The sequence below is a fragment of the Notechis scutatus genome, chromosome 2 (assembly GCF_049901735.1).
Source record: "Notechis scutatus isolate UNSWTSFEM ecotype Mainland chromosome 2, rNotScu1.2, whole genome shotgun sequence".
Taxonomy (NCBI): domain Eukaryota; kingdom Metazoa; phylum Chordata; class Lepidosauria; order Squamata; family Elapidae; genus Notechis; species Notechis scutatus.
In genome coordinates this window covers 121,453,070-121,475,127 of record NC_142010.1, presented here as the reverse complement: position 1 = coordinate 121,475,127, position 22,058 = coordinate 121,453,070, and the positions used below count along the sequence as shown (strand labels likewise).

Genomic DNA, 22,058 nt, shown 5'->3' with positions numbered 1-22,058 from the left:
GGGCCTCATGCGGCCACCTCACACCCTGTTCTGGCTGGCAGGGTGCTCTAGGACAGGGTCTCCAACCTTGGGAACTTTAAGACTTGTGGACTTCAACTCCCAGAGTTCCTCAGCCAGCTTTGCTGGCTGAGGAACTCTGGGAGTTGAAGTCCACAAGTCTTAAAGTTCCCAAGGTTGGAAACCCCTGCTCTAGGAGGCTTCCGTCCTGTCTCCTCCACCCCACCCAACCGGCCCCGTAGATAACTACAATGCTGATCCAGCCCTCGAAGAAATCCACTTTGACACTCCTGCATTAGATCCTTTATCCTCCTCCGGCAAAGTTCTCAGCTGAATTTCTGCCTGCAAAGAATTCAGAATATAAGCGTGCAATATTGGCAGTTTTATGCTGTTTCAACTGGGAAATCTAAGCGGCTTGTTAATAGGGAGGATGAAGTTCTAATTTCTAAAGGTATCTAGTTCTACAGAGGTCAAAAGCATGCCATACCATAAGCAACCCTGGAAGGCATGTTTCCACAAAGATACGTCTTTCATGCCTTCCAGTTCACTAAACTGCCTGCATCCATGGGATGTTCAGGCAAGCACTAGATCATAACACTCATTTGCAAACTCCAATCTATTGTAGGCTTTAAAGTAGCTGTGTAAGGAAGGATACTGGAGTGCAACGGGTGTGGAGAACACTAAGTTGAAAGGGCTGGGCTTATTCCACTTGATCCCCCTTTCACAGATCAAAATCTTTTGCACTATGTTATGTTATTGTCCCCTCCCAAGGGATAGAGGGGAAAAAATCTGATTGGCAAGGTATTTCAGCTGACATGCTGTTTTGTTTTTATTATGATACTTTTCAAGAGAAGGACCTGTCAAGATGTTCTCCCTCCTCCTTAGCAAACAGGAGTTAATATTTCAGTGTGGTGTTATGGATCAGTAGGTGGCAGCAGAGACCACGTCCTGCAAAAAGGATTCTAAGGCATGGACCAGATTCAAAATATCCTCTTGTCTATGGCTCTCCAAGGTTACACAATAGTATCGGATATAGAGGTTACACAATAGAAGGACAGGAATCAAGAAAGGGAAGGATGCACCATAACATTAACTTCTGTGGTTAAGTGATTCCTTACTCTCAGGGAAGCAAAGGATCTATTTAAAAAGAAAATTAAAATTCCTTCTTTGGGGCAGTGAGTAAAATCTCCTGCTAAATCTAATAGGTATTTTATTTGAATAGGAGAGAACTCAAAGAACCTGATATGTACTCAATACGCCATTCATGCCCCTACCACAGAGTAGAAACTGCCTTCTGTACCTTACTTCGTCTAGCTTTGTCTGTCAGTGGATGTCTCAAGAACTTCTTCTTTGCCTTCCTCACTGGAAGCTTGAAGGATTCCCAAATTATGTTCCTGTTCCTCTTTACCATTCATGTCGACCATACAAGCCATCACTCTCAAACAGGGGTGTCCAACCTTGGAAACTTTAAGATCTGGGGATTTCAACTCCCAGAATGGGGAATTCTGGGAGTTGAAGTTCCACAAGTCTTAAAAGTTGCCAAGATTGGACACCCCTGTTGGAGAGAAACCACATCAGGGAGAACTTGAGGTCGCATCATCAGGGCTGAACAGGGAGCCTTTCTTGGCTTATTATTCCTGGAAGCACATGCCCTGTTCAAGAGAGATGAGGTCAGAAACAATGATCCCTGTATGATTTAAAATTGAGGTGTGAACCAGGTCACGGCAAAGGAAGCTTCGACGCAGCCCTGAAACTACAAAACAGCAATTGTTCCGTGCGTGTAGCTCCCATCCCATAATAATGGCAGCTGATGTGACTTACGCATTCAAGGGGTGGAGAAAGCCAATTTCAACACAAAGTAAACATCCATGAATTAAAAACAAGAGAAGGCTTGTTTCACAAGCTCTTAGGAAAGTAACAAGGACAACAGAATTCAAGGGAGAAACACAGTTTCAAATACCCAAAGGGGGGAAAAAAAATACTGGGAAGCAAAAGCTTCACAATAAGGGACCACGACAGATAACACACACACACACAAAAAAAAGCACATTACTTCTGGAAACAATTACCATTCTCATCCTCGCCACACTAAACTTCTCAAATCCTAGCTAGAATCGTCATAAACATCACTACCTTCTATGAATGAAGCACCGATCACTGAAGGCATCCTTGGTGGCTTGGCCTATAATTCTCAGGTTTTTTTTTCTTCCTATCCATTCAAACCAGCAAAATTGCCAGCTGGTTCTTTTCCCCATGAAGTTTAGACCCAAAACCTCACCTGGGTTAAACACTATTTGTAGGCTGGACATTGAGAGGCTGCAATCACAAGCAGACTTTCCAGCGAAACACCATGGAACCTATCAGTCATCAGTTCTTCCACACCTTCTCCAGCTTCCATGTAGGACAAAGGCATTGATAGGCATTGACCACTAGAGGGCTCCCTAGGACGTCAGATGCAGACAAAATCCACTGGCTTCACTTGTCCTCAAAAACAATTCCCATTTGCCGCAGTTATTATGTGGGATCTTCCATCCAACTGGCACACTTCCAATCAGAGGTCCCAAACTTCCGTCATCCTCACCCACCATAATGAAAAAATGTGTTAATTGTTCCCCCCCCCCTTTTTTACAGCAACACTATCCTTTTACATAAAGAATACTGTGGGTCTGCATGATGTACACTCTGACCATATATATGTGTGTACCCATATACATCAACACCACATACAGCTAATTTTGCCTTTGGCTATTCTGAGCACCCACTGCTAGAATAATTTCAGACCAAATAATTTCAGACCAAATGTCAGACCAGAGGACTTCTTGAATCTGCCAGTGGACAGCTGAATAACAAAAGATTGTAGAGATTGTAAAAGTCTTCCCCCCTCCTCCACTTCCAGGCGAGGGAAGTTGCCCTGACAAGGGCATCTTTAGGTCTGTTTTAGATTTGGTACAGTTGCATCTGGCAATTTCTTCTTCTTCAAGAAAGGCCTCCGTCTAGTCAAAGCAGAGCATGCAAATTTCCAAATGTGACTCTGTGGGAATTAACCCCAATATGTTATGGGTGCTTGAAATGAAAAGAATGCATGTGTGACTGTGTGAAATGCTGATCTTGTTAACAGATGGGATCTGGTTCTCTTAGTTCCTTCACACTCATTTTTTCAAAGCCCCTTTGAAGTTGCTGTCCATGCGTTGTAAGATGTTCAACTGATTTGCAATAAACATGGCTCTCTCGGGCCTTGGTTTTCCATTCAGCTCTTTCTGGGATGGGATGCTGTGGATTTCAGATGTATTCGTGTGTTGTGTTTCATTTGGTCCCTTTGTTGAAAGGAAGACAAAGCTCTAGGTGCAATAGGAGGAAAGAAGGATTAACCAATGCAGAACTTTGAAAGTAACATCTGTATCCTGGCTTCCTTTCTCTCCTTGCTGATGCAGCCTTTCTTGGTCTAGGTCAGAGGCCTCCAAACTTGGCAACTTTAAGACTTGTGGACTTCAACTCCCAGAATTCTCCAGCCAGCTATGCCATAAATCTTACAGCTGCCAAGTTTGGGGATCCCTCGTCTAAGTACAAGTTCTGAAAGGTCACGTCTTCAAAGCAAGAGAGTGGGGAAAAATAAGTTGTTGTCAAAGGGAATTACAAGCTAGTACACCTTGTACTTTTTTAAAGGAAGAGGAGGATACCTATCCATTAAAAATCTAGGAGCTAAAATTAAACAGATGATAACTTTTCAGGTAGTGTGGAAAATTCTAACACTACCAAGCAAGCATGGACTATTAAGCTGGAGAAGAAAGGTAGACAGAGCAGGATTTACTTTTTGCCTAGAATTCCCCATAACTATGCACATACCATGTGTGCAGTCATATAATTTTAGTCTCTCTCCTTCCCCCATATAGTCAAAGTAGTAGGCAGTCAAAGAAGGAACATAGGAAAAATTGAAAATTCCACCCTAAGCTCTGAGATCTTCCAAATCATTTATGGTCCAAAGCAATGCCCAAAGCAGTATGAAGGCTTGGAATCATATTCACCCTTAAGTGTCTGGGTACAGGATATTGTAATGGGTATAATTCCATGACAATCACAGCCAAGGATACAGAAAAGAGAAGGAATTCAGTCTACATGTCTTATTATGGGAACCTGTTGCCAGTTCCTTATCTCTTCCTCCATATTGGATATAAAACAGAAAGTACATAGAAGGAAATGATATCTAAATCATGAAATTGATAAAGAGTTTTATGGCCTGAGAAATTGGGCCATTGCAGGGCATCCATTACCCTGAAGAGGTGGGGATACCAAACCCAGAATAACTTTAATAACCAGATAGTAATAAACTGTTCCATTCCTTCAATCTTTTCACTCTTTATCTTTTCCTTAAAGCTTAACTGTGAGCTTCATAGCCCCAATTCCTTATTTCTGAATGTCATTTGTGATCTTCACACATTGCTGAATACTTTGCTTTAAAATGCTTTGGATTGAATGCTATTTATATTAGTAAAAGCAGTTTCCCAATCATGAACATTAAAACCACTTAGCAGGGGTGTCCAACCTTGGCAACTTTAAGACTTGTGGACTTCAACTCCCAGAATTCCTCAGCCAGCAAAGTCCACAAGTCTTAAATTTGCCAAGGTTGGACACCCCTGACTTAGAGAGTGCTGTAAAGCACTGTGAAGTGGTATATAACTCTATCTTCTATTGCTATTGCTATACTGAGTACCCTAAAATAAATTTTGGGAATCAGGGATATAAAGCATTTAAGGACCCAGGAATTAATAATTAAGTATAATCAGATACCAAAATTAATGTTACAGTAGCAATGAGATCCATGCTGGAAAGTATGATGAGAAAGTCCAATGACGTACTGGATTTATTGTATTTGCATAAGCAAGACAGAGTATAAAAACTGACAGTATATTTAGACACTAGAAAATATTCACAAATAAGAAGGGGAGAATTCATTTAGCATATGTTATAATTGGAATGTAAATGTATTTAAATTCCCATCTTTGTAGCAAATTGTGAATTGCAGTTAGCATCCAAAATCTGCACTTTTCTGAATTTTACAATATAATTGCCCATTTTGAAAAAAGCTATAGTAAAGGAACATCTATCCAAATAAGTGCTAAATTAAGGAAATATTGTAAAAGGCAAAATTGCAAAAAAAAAAAAAAAAATGTGTGTAGAATTAAAAATGTGTACATTAGTATCAACTTTTTTTTTTAAAAAAAGGTTCAAATTAAGCACTTAACTTAATTTGCAAAAGTGAGAAATGTCCAGATGGATAAGATGCATTCATCCCTACTCAGGACTTCTGTGGGGCTGCCCCCTACGCAAAAACGCTAGACTAAAGCTACAACCGGTCAGTTTCGAATCCCTTCTCTGCCAAACGAAATAGATAACCAGCGTCTCTAACGGAGTCCCTAGTGAAGGGGGGGGGACATCTTTGCTTCATTCCCCTGCCTGCCAACTGCCTCACAAAGAAAGAAGCTTTGATTTATAGCTTGTCTGACAAATTTATCCACTGTTATCATACCGAGGAGCATAACCAACTATTTTATTATGGAGATATTAGTTCACACACTGTTCTGTTTTCTTTAACATTGCTACTCTCCAGCACAAAGCATGTTTGTTTCCCTGCAGGGGTGAAAATAAAGGGGGGTTTGTACTTTATTTCCCCCCTCTCTCTCCTTCTCTCCCCCCACCCCTGGTTTTAGGATTCTGAAGGAGTTTATTTGACACTCCAGGGAGTATTGTGAGCAAAAGTGCCCGGAGGATAAAAACGCTACCCAAAGAGCTCCTTGGCGTTAGACAGAGGGAGCCTCTTCAGAAGAGAATGGGGGGCTTGTTGAGATGAAGTGGGAGGGGACACCCTGTGAAGAGATCTCGAGCAGCCCTCACAGAAGGGTCTCTGTCCTGGACGTACAATAGAGCAAAGGCCTTCAAAACACCAAGTGCTGAACAAGGGAGGCAACGGGGAGGGACATTTCCCTCCTCCTTTCAGAGAGATTTCTTCCTCGCTTTTGCCTTTTTTTTTTTTTTTAAGGGGACAATTGAGAAGGCTATAAAGAAAGGCTTTTTTTTTTCCCATACATTTTTAGGAAGCCCAGAGGAGTGGGGAGAGAAGAAAGAGTTTCATTCATGTTTCCAAGTGAGGAGATTTCTACCATTTCACCCCTGCTGGTCAGCCGTTCGGAAGGAATGGCCCCTTTGAAAGCCTAGGCAGCAAGGAACAAATGAGAAGTGGGATGAGAGGCCCTGGAAGAAGTTAATGGAGAAGGAAGCCCATTTCCAGCAGGGACCAAATCAAATATTGCTCTCCGATTGAAAACAGGCAGGTGGCATCTTTTGTTGGAGAAGCTGCAGAGCTTCCTAGTACCCTATTAAAGTATTGATACAAGGAAGAGATGAACCCCTAACTAAGACCACTTAAAAGGCCATCTTGAAGTTCAAGGCCCAAACCATATTGCTTGGCCGGTTCACACATTGAGAGTCTATTATTCCATAAAAAGAGGCCAATTCTCAAAGATGCATTTTCGCAAATTAAAAATGAAGACCTTCTTGGTCTTCCACATACATGATGAATGTATCTTTTCTTTTGTGTATACTGAGAGCATTTGCACCAAGACAAATTCCTTGATTGACTTGGCCAATAAAGAATTCTATTCTATTCTATTCTATTCTATTCTATTCTATTCTATTCTATTCTATTCTACATGTATATTCCCTTTCTTGCAAATGTAGAAAAAGTAACTGAGGCCACCGCTTCTTCAGTCATGGATTACTGGAGGTTGCTCGAATGGACACTTAAGGATCAGTGGTTGCTTGAAATACTTGAACTGGTTATTTGAAGTACCAAGTGGTTTACACTAAACTTGCCTCTTTAACAGACTTCTCTTTTGAAGTTCAGCTTGCATTATTGTGTTTAATAAATGACAGTCTGGGACATTTTCACGTCTACTCAGTATATTTTGTTTTGAACATGAAACCTCTTTTAGATCCTCCAGAAAGGAAGCCCCTCATTATAAAGTTTCTCTGACAATTTAATGTATTTACTTGGTATTAGGAAGTCTCACATACAGCATACAGGTCCCATAGTCAACTATATTTGTTGCAATAAAAACAGGGTCACTTTAAAGATGCACAAATGTATGGTATATATATATATATATATATTTTCTGGAAGAAACCCGTTAATATTGATAGTTCGGACTCATCATTATGGTCTTTCAAGGACACATGTTTATTGGCAGTTTCCTTTTGAACAAAAAAGGTCCAGACAAAAGTTGGTGGATGTGATCAGGCCTTTGCCCCATTTCTGAAGGAGTATCTCCATCTCAGGCAGATCAAATTCTGTTCCAATATTGTTTCCAAGTCAGAAGTCTATAATTAAATACTTTCTGCTCTAATGATTTGAATTACCAATACCACGTTGAATTGGTACCTGGTAGACTCCTTTGAACTATTAATTGTGTTTATTCCATGAGCATAAAGTAGAATTAAAATAAGAGAGACCAGTCCAAGATTGGGGTCACAAAACAACACAATAATTGAGCGAAATTAGGAAGGTTTATTATTTATGGATAAACAACCCAGAGAAACAACCAGTTTGTCACAATAAAGTAAGAGCTCAGATGTTTTCTACCTGGAAAGCCCAAGTACCATCATTCAAAAATTTCTTATTCCCAATAATATTCTTATTCTGTTTCCAGAATTAATTGTTTCTGCTCAAAGTATCACAAGCAAATAATGGCTTAGAAGAAATAAATGACGAAAAGCCACCTCAGAACAGAACCCATAAACTTGCTAGAAATGTTGGCTGAAACCATTGTCAAAGTTAGCTATATTATACTCATCAAGTTACTATACTATATAGCTATATTATACTCATCAAGTTACTATACTATACTATATAGCTATATTATACTCATCAGGTTACTATACTATACTATATAGCTATATTATACTCATCAAGTTACTATACTATATAGCTATACTATACTCATCAGGTTTGACAGGCTTAGTTAATAGATTTGGCTTTGCAAATGCATTCAGATGGCAGAACTGCCCACCAACCTATCACTCGTGCCACTGCTGATTCTCACACAGCAACTCTTATGTATCCAAGATATTAAAGAGGAGAGGTAGACCAAGATTCTTATTTAGACTTCAGCAACTTAAAAAGACAGAAAAAGAGAGATGAAACTGAAGTCGGAGACCTTATGACAGGAAGCTTCAGTTGGGCTCCATACTACCAGCACATCAATTTGACTCTAATGCTGAATTTCAAGATACTTTGGTGCTCCAAGTGTCCTGACAACCAACAGAAGTCCTGGAGGATAATAGCAGAGATTTCTACTCTTTACTTTTAGTACTGGAAAAAAAATCCTTCTCCATTCAGTTCCTTGTCACACCCTCTCTTAAGAGTACCTAACTTCAGCAATACAAGTTTCAAAGGCCAGAATGAGGAATCTCACCCTGGTTCTGCTATATGTTTTTTCTAATCTCAGAGATTGAAAACATTGGAATGTGCCATAAACCCTTTAGCCAAATTAGTAGGTTAGCTACGCTGGTTTTGATATGCTGGGGAAATGAACAACACACTCCATCTTTATCTAGAAATTGGAGTTCTTATTTGGTAAAGACAGGATAATCTCAGTATCTCATTTTCATCTTCTTAAATTTGCATCCATATGCAACTTTTTGTAAAAATAGCACATACACAAACACAAAAAATTCACATGCACTTCTGCATTTATTTATTTATTTCCTAATTATTCCTTTTAGATATCCATTCTCCTTAATAGACTGCATTTTCATGACACTTTTCTTTAGAATAAAATATGCCAATTTTTGTGTCACCGGTTACATTACGGAATTCAGAGAAGGAACGGTTCTCAGGCTAGCATATAGATTTGGAGAGGAATTTATATAGGTCAGCAATAAAATGAAAGTCCTAGTCCCGAAAGATTAGCAATTGTCTCACCTCCTGTATGATATAGGTTATTTCACCAGATAGAGAAACATTTCTCATTAATGGCTATAGCATTAGGAAAGGACCGGGGACATATTGAAAGTTGGGCATCAAAGTTTACTTAATTTTAAACCGTATGAGCAATAACAAATGAAAAATTAATAGGAACAATATATGTTTTTATAGTAAAAAAATTCTTCCAAATGCCAACAATAATCCAAAAAAGAAAAGAAAAGGAAAACAGAAATTAGTTACCATTGGCATAAATTAAACCAAGGAGGACAACTATCCTTAGTGCTGAATTAGAAATTTAGAATACTACACCATGCTGATGGAAGAACTAAATTTCTTTGTAAAGCAGAATTCAGGCCTGGAAGAGACTGACAAAGTTAAGTGTTAATTGCATAAAGCTTCTTGCGTGGATACAAAATGTATCTACTACCACAGTTCAAACTTTAACGAATAAGCAGAAAAACACTTTTTTTTAAAATTTCAGAAATTTCTGCAATTTGTGAAAATGAATTCACTGTGAAATAGCCACAGTGAGCACTCACTGTGAGCAGGTTGTACAGAATATCACTTTGTTTTGCTGTTTTTTAAAGACTGCAATGCGTTTAAAAAAACAATGCATAAGCAAGCCCCGGAACCAATGGTGAGATTCAAATTTTTTTACTACCGCTTCTATGGGCTTGGTTTGGTGGGCGTGGCATGGCTTGGTGGGTGTAGCTTGGTGGGTGTGGCAGTGAAAGTATACTGTAAAATCTCCAGTCCTTCCCCACTCCTGGGGGAAGGTTACTGCAAAATCTCAATTCCCTCCCCATTCCGCTAACCTGCTTTCCAGCTCCGTTCTCCTGTGCAGGGCAACAAAAAAAGACTCAGCTGATCAGCTGGGACTTGGGAGACAGAGAATAGATGGGGGTGGGGCCAGTCAGAGATGGTATTTGCCGGTTTTCTGAACTACTCAAAATTCCCGCTACCGATTCTTCAGAACTGGCCAGAACCTGCTGAATACCGCCTCTGACTGGAACTGGCTTTCTTTTACAGTCAATAGAACAACATCAAAACATTTTTTAACATGATACAAGAACTTAATCTGCAACTGTTTGTTTTAACCTGTGCTCTTTTTCTCCTAGTTGCACGCCCACTTAAGATGACCATCTGAGTCCAGTCAGTGTTACTGCCAAGACATGGAATGAAGATCCCAATCCACAAGCAGGTAGAAGATAGGTACACTGGGAGGACATTATTAGTTGTGTGAGCAGATACACACTTGATTTAGGAAGAAAAATGCAAGGAACTCTGTCTGTTTCATATGTATTCTAAACAATCCCATTACTTAACTGATCAGGAATGCAAATAAGATAGGTGTATCGATGGATTAGGGGAAAAACAAGAGCTACCATCTAACTGCACAGTATATCTAAAACTGGAAAAATATTCATTTGAATTATCATCATTTGAACTCCTCAAATATAGCTAGGAATTCCAGTGTCCTACAAAGCTAGTCTGGGAACTTTCTATAATAATAATAATAATAATAATAATAATAATAATAATAATAATAATAATAATAATAATAATAATAATAATAATAATAGCCAGTGCAAGGGTAAGGGAAAGAGAGAGACAGAGGAATTGTCCAGTTTCCAGAACAACTTAGAACTGTGGTCACGGAAGTTTAATACCCACAACTATATAACAAATGCTGATGTGAACCAATAATGTTCTTTGACAACCAGATCTGTAAATAACATTCCAACAAGAATCTTGTGTTCTCAATAAGATGGTTGATTATGATCCGTGACCAGAAGACAAAACAAGCTTAAAATCCATCATCCAATCTGTAACAGGCAATTAAACTAAACCATTGTACAAGACTGAATCATTTGTTCTCAGAAATAGTAATGGGTTCCCCCCACCCACCTGTATGTGGAGTTAACATTTAGCTGCCAGTTAGTGGCTCATTCAGATATATAAGCCATACAATGCCCTGCTGTTGGAGGCAAAACTATCACACACACACACAAACAAAAGTTTGTGAGATATTTTTGTATGAGCTCTTTCTTGCGGATCATAAGAAAATATGATCCAATGCAGAAAACAAGGTGTTCCCACTTCAACATTTGATTCATGAGGCAACAGTAAAAAACATGTAAGAGTGATGGAGCTATGACAGAGATGGAGATAGAGATGACATAGAGATAGAGGTGATAGAGGCCGCACAGATGACAACATTCAAGTCCAGTACTCTAATTCAGAAGAGAATTCCAGATCAAAGTACTCCAAAATATGGCTCTCCAACCTCAGCTTAAACTAGACCAATATCTCCCCACGTTAATCTTATCATGTTTTTTTTTTGACAAATTTTCAACTGCAATTGCTTTTCTGTGCCTATTTATTTATATGATTTAAGGACCAACTTTCTGCCAAGTTCTTTATTCTGTGACCTGTTCTCTTTCTATATAATAACCCTTTAAATACACATCCCCCGTCTGGGTCTTCTCAAAGTAAAACATTCACACATAAGGCTGAGTTTCCAGCCATGTGACTGTGTTGCCTAATCCAATGTAAGGGAAAGAAGCAGAGCTTTATATAATAGATAAGGTAAAGTAAGCTCTAGCCAGCACAGAGCACAGCAGCACTGTTAACTTCTGGGTGTCTGAAAGTCATATGCTGATTGTGCAACTAACATTTTATTTATTTGTTATTTATTCAGCTTGCCACAACTATATGCAAATTATCAGCAGCTCATAACAAAAAGAATAGCAATTAAAATTAATTAAAAATCAACAGTCAAACCTATATTCCAAATAGCATCTGGCATGTACCTGCAAATGTCCTCTGGAACAGCCCTGCTTTGAAAAGTTTGGGAGTCCATTCTGGGAGACAGCCAAATAATGACTCCAGGGCCTCAGCCCTCCTACATTTCTGAAAACATAGAGCAAACCAACTATTTCTCCCCCCCATCAAAGAGATGGTCAGGCTAATTCCAGTGTGGGAATGTAGTCCTAAAGACAATCCAGCCCTGAGGGGATTTATAAGTTAAAAGCAGCACTCAGAAGTTCATAGGAAGCCAAGGTAGGCCCTGCAAAACAGCTGTAATTTGTGCCCACAGGCCATTGAATTTTTCATCAACTGAACTTTTTAAGGCAACGCCATGTACACCACAATAAGGCAGTCTATGCACATGAAGACAGCCACTACAGTCAGGTCTTCCTACACCAAATAAATCACAACTGGCATACTGGCCACAGCTGGGCAAAGGTTTTCTGTCTGCACCGGCACGTGCTGATGCAGAAGGAGCCATAAATCTAGGAGGACACCCAAATGGTAAAATCACATCTGTCTTCAGGAGTCATGTCCCTCCTACATCCAATCTATGACCTTTCCAAGTACTTCTTCTGAACATGCTATCCATCCGTCCATACCAAACACCTCTCATCGTATTCCTGTGTGTGAGATGTAGCGTCAAAGGGCAGACTTGAGACATGATCTGATCCTCTAAACCAGGAATTCCTAAACTTTTTGTCATGATGATTCCCTTTAGTACCCCTTTAAGTTTAGCATTCCCTTTAGCACCTCTTTAAGAAAGGTAAACCTTGCAGTTTGCGAAATGCTGCTGTAAACACAGAACTTTCTATTCATCCATGGTGTGACTTTGATCCAAAATAGCCTACGGTTTCTGAGTTTTAAGGGACCATAGGATTGCCCCTACTTGTGATGTTTTGTCACTTCCTCCATTGTCCATTCTTTCACAGTGAGTTGTCTCAAAAGCATATATTTGGCAAAGCTTTCAGTCCACCCCACGAAACATCTCTCCTTTAATTAGCACTAACAAGGTCTTAATTCCTCACCCACAGAACATGCAGCCCCATTCATTCTAATAAATGACCCATCTATTTTGTGTTAATGCAACAAGAACAAGTGCTTTGTTTTTGAAGTTTGGGGATTGACTTGGGCAGAAAGCAGAGGTGGTATTCAGCCAGTTCTGACTGGTTCTGGAGAACTGGTGGAAATTTTGAGTAGTTTGGAGAACTGGCAAATACCACCTCTGACTGGTCCTGCCCCCATCTATTCTCTGCCTCCTGGGTCCCAGCTGATCAAAGTCCAAGCTGATTGATTGGCAGGGTCTTCTTTTGTTGCCCTGCACAGGAAAACAGAACTGGAAAGCAGGTTAGTGGGGTAGGGAGGGAATGGGATTTTGCAGTAACCTTCCCCTGAAGTGGAGTGAAAATGATGATTTTACAGTATTCCTCCCCTGCCACGCCTACCAAGCCATGCCCACAGAACCAGTAGTAAAAAAATAAATAAATGAATACCACCACTGGCGCAAAGGCCCAAAGTCTTCACACATCATGTCAAGTGGCCTCTGAGATCTTATTCTTGCCTACCTCTGCCTTATCTAGATATGGTTCTCAACATAAATCATATGAGTCATGCCACCAAACTTAACTGCCAAGTATATTTATCCTCACATCTCATTCTCTGTGCTTTTTTCAACAGTATAAATTCTTCATATGAAACATTACAGATAAAAAAGATATATTTCTACCTAAAAACTAGCCAAAGAAAGAGAACAGCAAGAATGGAGCTACGGAGAGACAGGAGTATATGGTGTGAAAAGAGAAAAGGTAGGGGTAAGAAAATAATGATCAGACAATATTTTTTTGTTGCAGTTCTCTGTTTCCTCTGATTACCAAATCGAGTACTTAGTTCCCTTCTCCAAAATACTTAAGAGTTAAGCCTATTTATATGGATATAAATAATAAAATAGAGCTATTAGTAGCCAGGTCTTGTTGAAACCTACCTACCATTTCCATTGCTAAATAAATATTTCCACCATGAGTTAGGCTCTCACTTTAGAAAGACAGCTATTTTTTTAAAAAAAAAAATAGTCCAGTTGTTTCAAAACTAAAGATTACTATTTCATACTTATCCTTTGATAGAAACATGTTGATAAAAATGGATTTGCCTAAGTTTGTTGTTGGAATTATACAAACAGAAGGAGAGGGAGGGAGGGAGATCTGTCTTAGGAGAGCTGTTTTCATTAGTAGTTAAGGGTATGTAAAAAAGGGTGATTTTCTTCAGAATAAATAAGGTTAGGCAATAGATACGAATGTTTCTCCTATGAAAGTTATAATAGACACTTATGATATGTAACTTTATTAGTACAAGAGGACTTATAAAGATATTTTTGTTTTATAAGTAACATTTTCCAATTATATCCCTTGACTTCATTCCCATAATCCACAACCATCTTGGTTTAATCTCCCACATACTTCCAATGTCAAAAACCATTCTTGTACAGATAATAGTATCATCTCATTTGGGCAGAGGACTATTGATAAGGTCTACAAGCAGATGGGTTTAATTAAGCCTCTTATGACATGAAAATTCTAATATCATTAAATTTGGAATTAATCACATTTCACAGTTCTTAATTTGTCCAAGTCCTGAACACCTGGGATTTATGCCTGAGCCTAGAATAATATCTGTTTTATATGGAAAACTACTTTATTGTACAACTTGTAAATTCCAGTGTTTATGTATTCATACCTGGACATGACCTTGATTCTTTTTGGTTTGGTGACAACTGAATGTCAGAAAGTGACTTCTTCAAAAATGTACAAGCAAACCCAAGTATCACAGTATTGTGCTGCCAAGGAGATTGTACTAATAGTGCAAAGTCTTGTATTTTTGCTCAGATGCTCCCACCAGAGAAGATTATTGGAGTACAAGTTGAACTTTCAGAGCAATGTGACCTGGGAAGCTTGGATGAATCTATCCAAAAAAACAAACAAACCCTGGAGTATTTGCAATGGCTCAGATTGTCTACTCAAATCTAACCCCAAACACCTACCTAATATGATCTAACTTCTCTCCACTGCCAAACACAATTGCTATTTTCAAAAGCAGCAATGGAGATATTAGGAAGAGAACAAAAACGACAAAGCAGGAAACTGAAACAAGCTTTTAGTCCCTTTTTACATTTTTCTGATGTGCATTCTGTTTTAAATATTTAAACACTGTACGCTGCCTAGAGTCCAGCTGACTTCAGCTGCTCAGTTCAATTGCACGAATAAATAAGCAAGCTCTGCACATATCTAACGGACCAGTTGTTTCTGGGGAACAAAAAACAATTTGCTTCCTATAAAATTCTTCCAGAAGGAAAGTCCAACTGGGACCAGCAGCGAGATGAGGTGTCTGGGAGCTGAGAAACAGCCGCACCTGCCAAACTGAAGTCCTGGAGTGCCTCGGAGCTCCAGAAGGTGTCTACTGAGCCCAGGGCTGTCAAACAAAGATCTATGTGGACTTCTTACCATGCTCATCCTTATTTCCACCTCAGCAAGCCTCCTTCAAAAGGAAAGGTGGGAATTGCTGGCACTTGGAACCGACTCTTCTGATTGACTGCAAACCATCCAGTAAACTATGAGGAAATCCAGCCCTACATTCCAGCCTCCTTGTTCCCCAAGAAGGTAGAGGTCATCTTTTGCTCATTCTTCCATAGGAGAGATGTCAATCACCAGTAATGCTTTCACTACTCTTACATTTGTTTTGGAAGCAAGGTGGGGGGGAGTGAATGAAGCCCCTCTCACCATAAACCTAAACATAGCCCTGATTGGAATGCCTTTAAATAGACATTTTAAGAGGTGCCGACCTCTCAAGAGTTCCAACCAGGGCACAATCAATCAAGGTTGCCAAAGTCCTCCAGTCCAGACCACCTACCCGAAAGAGAGGAGCAAGGAAATCCCACCCACCCAACCAGATTCTTGGACAGGTTGACTCACTAACTGCGCAGGTGGGCTGAGGAAGAGAAGCCTAGCCTGGGAAAACTTCACTCATTCGGGGGGGGGGGAAGGATCCTATGTCGGAGTGGAAAGGAATGATTTGAGTTAAGAGACCAAAGAGGGAAAATGGGCGGGTGGGGGAGGAGGAGGCGCTGGCCGCGCCATGAAAACAAAGGCCGATTATACGCCAAAGAGAGCAACCCAAAGCAACCCCGAGAGCCATTTAGGCAGAAGAGGAAGGCCACGGGGGTTGAGTTACAAAGCAGGGTTAACACCACCTATGCCCCCAGGGAGAGAGAACGGAAGGCATCGGAAGAGAGAGAGGGCATCAGAAGACATGGACAACGACGCCCTCTGTGGAAAAGGGGACAAATCCTCGCTCGGGCTTCCGCAGCCCGTGCATCCATTCCCCCCCCTTCCCCCCGAAACGCGCTCGCACGAAGTCCCGGTCCTAGAAGGCATCCATTCAATCGGAAGGTACGGCAAGCTTTGAGATCCCAATTTGTAAAAATAAATAAATAAAATCCGTTAAGGGGCTGGAACAAAACGTCCCTGCCCGCAGCTCGCCCACCATCCCACTAAAAGGCTTCAATCTTGCAGTAAACTCAGTCCCTTTGTTGCCTAAAGTGATGAGCATCGTGCAAACTGCGAAGGGGTGTGTGTGCCTTTCCCCCCCCTCCCCAAAAAAAGCAATAGATAATTCTCATCTGCCTTAACACCACCATCACCAACACCAGCCTGGTCTCGGTTGGCAGCTTCCGCAATGGAAAACTCGCTCCCTCTTTCATCCTACCTGTCTCCAAAGCGGCGCGCTCGGGCCACCGGCTGCCTGCCGCCGGACGGGCTCTCCCCCGCAGCTCGGCGCCGTTCCCTCTCGTCCACACCCGCGTTCAAGAAACGGATCCCGAAGGCAGAGCAACTTGAGCCGAGCAAACGGTGCGGGGATGCCCCGCTTTTTGCGCCCTTTCCTCTGGCGTGTGTGTGTATGTGTGAGGGTGTCTCCTGATGACAAGCAAGCACGCCACGGAGGGGGGGGGGGAGAAATCCTTGCAAGGTTCGAAGAAAGCACACGATCGCCCCCTTCCATGTTTTGCGAGATCCCTACACGACACGCATCTTCCCCGTTCAGCTTCCGAAAGCGGCCTTCCCTTCACCCGGCTTTTTCCACGCGCGTTTCAGGGCAAGTATTCCTCACCCCCAGCCAACACCACCATCCCATCCCAGATAATCCAAAGCACCTGAGCCTTCATCCAAGTTACTCACCTTCCGCGCCGCCTTCCACGGAGAACAAAGTGACGGGAGGCAGCCACCCATTATATTCCACAAACACGGGATGCCAAAGGCGCCTCCAAGCTTATTTATGTATGGCAAAACGCCAGAACTCAGGCAAGAGGGGGCGAGAGAAGGAAAGCATCACTGCGAAGCTTTATATCCAGATCTGAGAAGGACAGGCAGGCATCCACCAGTGATTTTCCTTGGTCGGTCCGGTAAGAAAGAGAGGCGTCTTCCCTCCACCAAGAGGTCGCTGCTTCCCCCACCCCGCTCCGCCAAGAGGCAGATGTATACCGTATATGTATATGTGTGTGTGTATGTGTGTATATATGTATATATATAAATCTCCAAGGCAGTATCATTTCTAGGCGGAAAGAGCTCTCCAATGGTAGATCCATTTGGCCGAGAGGAAGAAAAGAAGACGGTGGGAAGGGCTAAACTAATCTCGTTAGATCCCTTCCACTCCAAACTTTCGGTTCTCGGAACTGGGCAGAACAGATCAAGATTTACAGGAACAAAGGTGATTTCAGCTCAACTCCCACGACTTCTTCTGAACCGGGATCCATCACAACCTCTCTGCCAGTCCTGAAGAAAGCCCGAAGAAAGAAAGCTTCATCGATCCCTCCGGAAGCTTGGAGGCAAAGCTGCCCGCTGACTTGATCCCCAGACAAACTCTTCGCAGCAAAGCATCCACCGATCCCGGCAAGGATCTCAGGACAGCCCTAATCAAAGGACGCTTGGTTTTGCCGTAGCGCCCGACTCCCCCCTACCTAAGCCCACGACGAGGAAATGATTCGAGCGCAGTCGCTCTCCAAGCAGGTACACCGCTCGCCCGCCAACTTACCTCCGATTGCTTCAGCTCGAGCCATTCCTGCCTTTATATACCCTCAGGCTCCTTTGACTTCGGCAAGCCACGCCGGAAAGCATCACGGGAATCGTAGTTTACGGCGCCTCCCGCAAGCTGGCCAATCGGCGCTCTGCCGATTTCCTAGGTAATCGATGATGCTCGCTTGACATGACATGGCGGGGCGTCCGATTTTTCACCGTCGCTGTTCCTCCCCGCAGGGGTCGGGTTTTGCTGCGAGCCTTTTAACAACCACGACGAAGAAAATCCGCGTGTGGCTCGCTGGCTTCGGATTAGTCGTGGCCTGTATTTCTTCTCTTGCGGCCCCAAAACAATGCCCAGTAGATGGTTAAGCGAATAAAGGCAAATTTATTTATTTTATTTATTTATTTGATTTGCCAATTGTTTACAAGATAATAAGTATAAGTGTATACATAGTTGTGAATACATGAAATGGGTACATATAAGAAAAATAAAAGAAGAATAAGAGAAACAATAGGACAGGGAAGGTAGGCACGTTGGTGCGCTTATGCACGCCCCCTACAGACCTCTTAGGAAAGGGGTGAGGTCAATAGTAGACAGTCTAAGGTTAAAGTTTTTGGGGTTTGGGAAAGAAACTACAGAGTCGGGTAGAGTATTCCAGACATTGACCACTCTATTGCTGAAGTCGTATTTCCTGCAATCAAGTTTGGGGCGGTTAACTTTGAGTTTGTATCTATTGTGTGCTCTTGTGTTGTTATGGTTGAAGCTGAAGTATTCATTGACAGGTAGGACATTGCAATGTATGATTTTATATACCATGCTTAAATCAGACCGAAGACGTAATTCAAGGTTTTCTAGTTCTAGAATTTCAAGTCTGGTGGCATAAGGTATTCTACAACGAGTAGAGGAGTGGAGAACTCTTCTTGTGAAATATTTCTGGACTTTCTCAATTGTGCTAATATCAGATACATAATGTGGGTTCCAGACTGATGAACTGTATTCGAGTATTGGTCTAGCAAATGTTTTGTATGCTCTGGTTAGTAGTGTGATATAACAAGAGAAAAAGCTACGTAGGATTAGGTTAACAACTCTTAATGCCTTTTTGGCTATGTAGTTGCAGTGGGCTCTAGCACTTAGATCATTAGAGGTGAGTACTCCAAGGTCCTTTACAGAGCTTGGGTCATCAACAAGATCTTGACTATTCAGCTTGTATTTTATTTTCTGATTTTTTTTGCCAATATGTAAGACAGAGCATTTATTTGTTGAGATTTGAAATTGCCATTTGTTTGACCATTCTGATACATAGTCAAGATCTTTTTGTAGGGTAGCAGTATTGTCTGTGGTATTGAACAGCTTTACATCATCAGCGAAAAGAACGCAATTGCTCTTAATATGATCACAGAGGTCATTTATGCAGAGTATGAAGAGAGTTGGTCCTAGAACACTGCCCTGGGGGACACCACTATTGACAGGTACAGAATTTGATAGGATGCTCCCAATTTTGACCATTTGTTGTCTGTTTGCCAGGAATGCTTCTATCCAGTTATTCAGTTGTCCAGAGATACCATAGGAACCGCTTTTCCACTAAAGTAGAAGATGCATTAAAGGGGGCCGCAACTATCAAAATTGGGTTTCTGGACTGGAGGCTGTATTCTATGGTTCAAATGGCCTTGGTGGTCTATAATTCTGCGATGCCAGTCTCTGGCTGGGATTGCACAATGCACAATAGAAAAATGTACTAACTAGGCTGTTTGGTGGCTCAGATAGTTGTGAAGACCCCAAACAGTTAATTTGGTAAACGATGGTTAACTGCAATAAGTGAGTTGCTCTAAGTGAGCTCACTTCTTACTAAACAAGCTGTGAGATTTGCTTTACTTTGTCAGAGCCATGGAACTGTTCTAAATATGTTTTTAGTTGGAAAATTCTCTAGCAGGAACCGCTAGAGATACCATATATTTATAGAGAGATATACAGGTAATTCTCTACTTTTCAGCCCAAAATTTCCATTGCTAAGCAAGGCTTTTGTTAGTCCCCATTTTATGACCTTTTTGCTATGGTTGCTAAGTGATTCACTACAGTTATTAAGTGAATCATGCAGTTTTTAAGTTTTTAAGCTTCCCCATTGATTTTTCCCCCTAGGAAGATTGCAAATGCAATCCCAGGACCATGTTGTAATCATGATAAATACATGACAGTTGTCAAGTATCTATAGTTTAATCTCCATATGACTGTGGAGATACTGCAGCAGTAATAAGAATGACTGTTGGATAGCAATCATACACTGACACATGAAATCATACAGTTCAAAAGTAATTTAAAGGCCATCTACATTAGTCCAATCCACTGCTGAATGCAGGTTCCTTCAGAGGATTTCTGACAAATGATCATTCAGTGCTTATTTTACAGTACAGTAAGCCTCACTGAACATGACATTTTCAGTTTCACACTTCTTTTCTAATTTTCAGTGAAAATATAGATATTATAAAAAATAATAAAAACCATGCACTAGATTGCTCAGGGTAATTTTTGTACAGCATTAAATGAACAAATCTCTCTACTAACACCATGCTCCACAATCCAATAGTATATGTGTAACTTGACAAAAACTTCAAATGGAACTGATAGGTCTCTTTACTTCAGGCTAACATCTATCCTTTAATTTATTTCTGAATTTAGGATTCCATAGTTAAATATTTATTATACCTATGTTAACTTTGACATAAATTATATTATTTTCAAACATTATTATAACAAAAACAAAAGACTAGCTTCATGTACTACCAAAGATCTTTTTTTTAAAAAAATAAGGGAAATAGATACTAAACCATTTTCCTGTAACATCAACTTTGCATTTTGTGTCCTTTTCTTTTAGGGATCATTTTATACCTAAAGGAGTATATAACTCAAATGAGGCATATAATGGATGGTAAGAACAGTTCAAAGCCTACATGCAAAAATAAACAAACAGTGAGACCAATTAATACGGAAGATAAAATGGCATTGGTCTTCAAAGTGCCAAATAGTTTAATATTTATAAGCCTGCTGTAAAGTATTTCTTAATACTTCCATGAAAATTCTTTTCATTCACCTGCTATGTCTTCCAATACCTTACTAACTTCTGAAAGCAGAAGATGGACATTGAACCAGATGCTGACATACTTCTGTAAATTACTATTCTCTATAAAACTCATCTTAGGATGTTTGTATATTTAGTGGTGTGATTATAAAAAAAAGTTTGTACATCCACTTTGTCCAAATAAATTTGCAAATGGTTCAGTGTTCAATGAATACTGAATTGGGAAAATGTACCTGCTGCCAGAATCTTTGCTCTCCCAAGACTATAGGATTTTTTTGCTGTTGTTGAAAAGGGGTAAGTGAAAAATGTGCAGGCTCCTTTCTGTGATCTCAGCTTTCCACCCTCACTTCAAGATTCAAGGCAAAGCCAATTTCTGAAGAACAAATTGATCCAGGTCCACAGAAATTTGAAGAAGCTCCATTTCAAAAATTTGATAGTTCAAAATATCCAAATTTTCCCATCAAATATTACCCAGAAAACCCCATACTATAATACTAATACTTAAAACATAGTGCAATTCCAATTGAATGCGAAGCTGAAACATCAGAGCAATAGAGATGAAGCATCTATCCAAAAAATCAATTGCAATAAATAATATTTTGTTTATAAGCAGGTGGAATTCAGAATCCCAGCTCCACATTTTAAACTCGGGTGTGTCTGGCAGACCTCAAATCATTGACAGAGTAAAAGATTAAAAACCTGGACCTGCAGAAAGGGGACATCTATCCTTGCTCCACCATTTCAGCTCCACTTCAACAGACTTTTGTATACTGGGCTTTAAAGAGTTCAAGTGAGCACAGACCTAAATATGTTCACTCTGGGCCTAAAAGATGAGGCAGGAAGTCAAGTTTCAGGACACTGAAACTGGGGAGTGATCAATATACTTTAGACCAGGGCTGTCAAACTCCCGGCCCATGGGCCGGATGCGTCACATGCTGGTCACGTCCATGTTCGGTTTAGCGAAGGGAGGGGAGTCCAGATATGTCACGTGATGCCACAGTGACGACATGCGTTTGACACCCCTCCCTTAGGCCCTCTTCAGTTCCTTGGCCATCTTCTTCCCATGTAACTTCTTCTTTTAATGTGCTAAAGGGAAAGGATAGCATTTTAGTAGAATTTGAGAATTTCTGCATGGTA

General features: G+C 40.7%; 1 long non-coding RNA gene across 1 annotated transcript in view; it reads right to left on the bottom strand.

Annotated features, from left to right (window-relative positions):
• LOC148132217 (uncharacterized) overlaps positions 1 to 17,871 on the bottom strand; it is a 122,935-nt gene extending 105,064 nt beyond the window's left edge. The window contains exon 1 of the long non-coding RNA XR_015747729.1: positions 17,011 to 17,871. This is a non-coding gene — a long non-coding RNA (uncharacterized LOC148132217). The remainder of the gene's footprint in view (positions 1 to 17,010) is intronic.
• Positions 17,872 to 22,058: the final 4,187 nt, after the last annotated feature.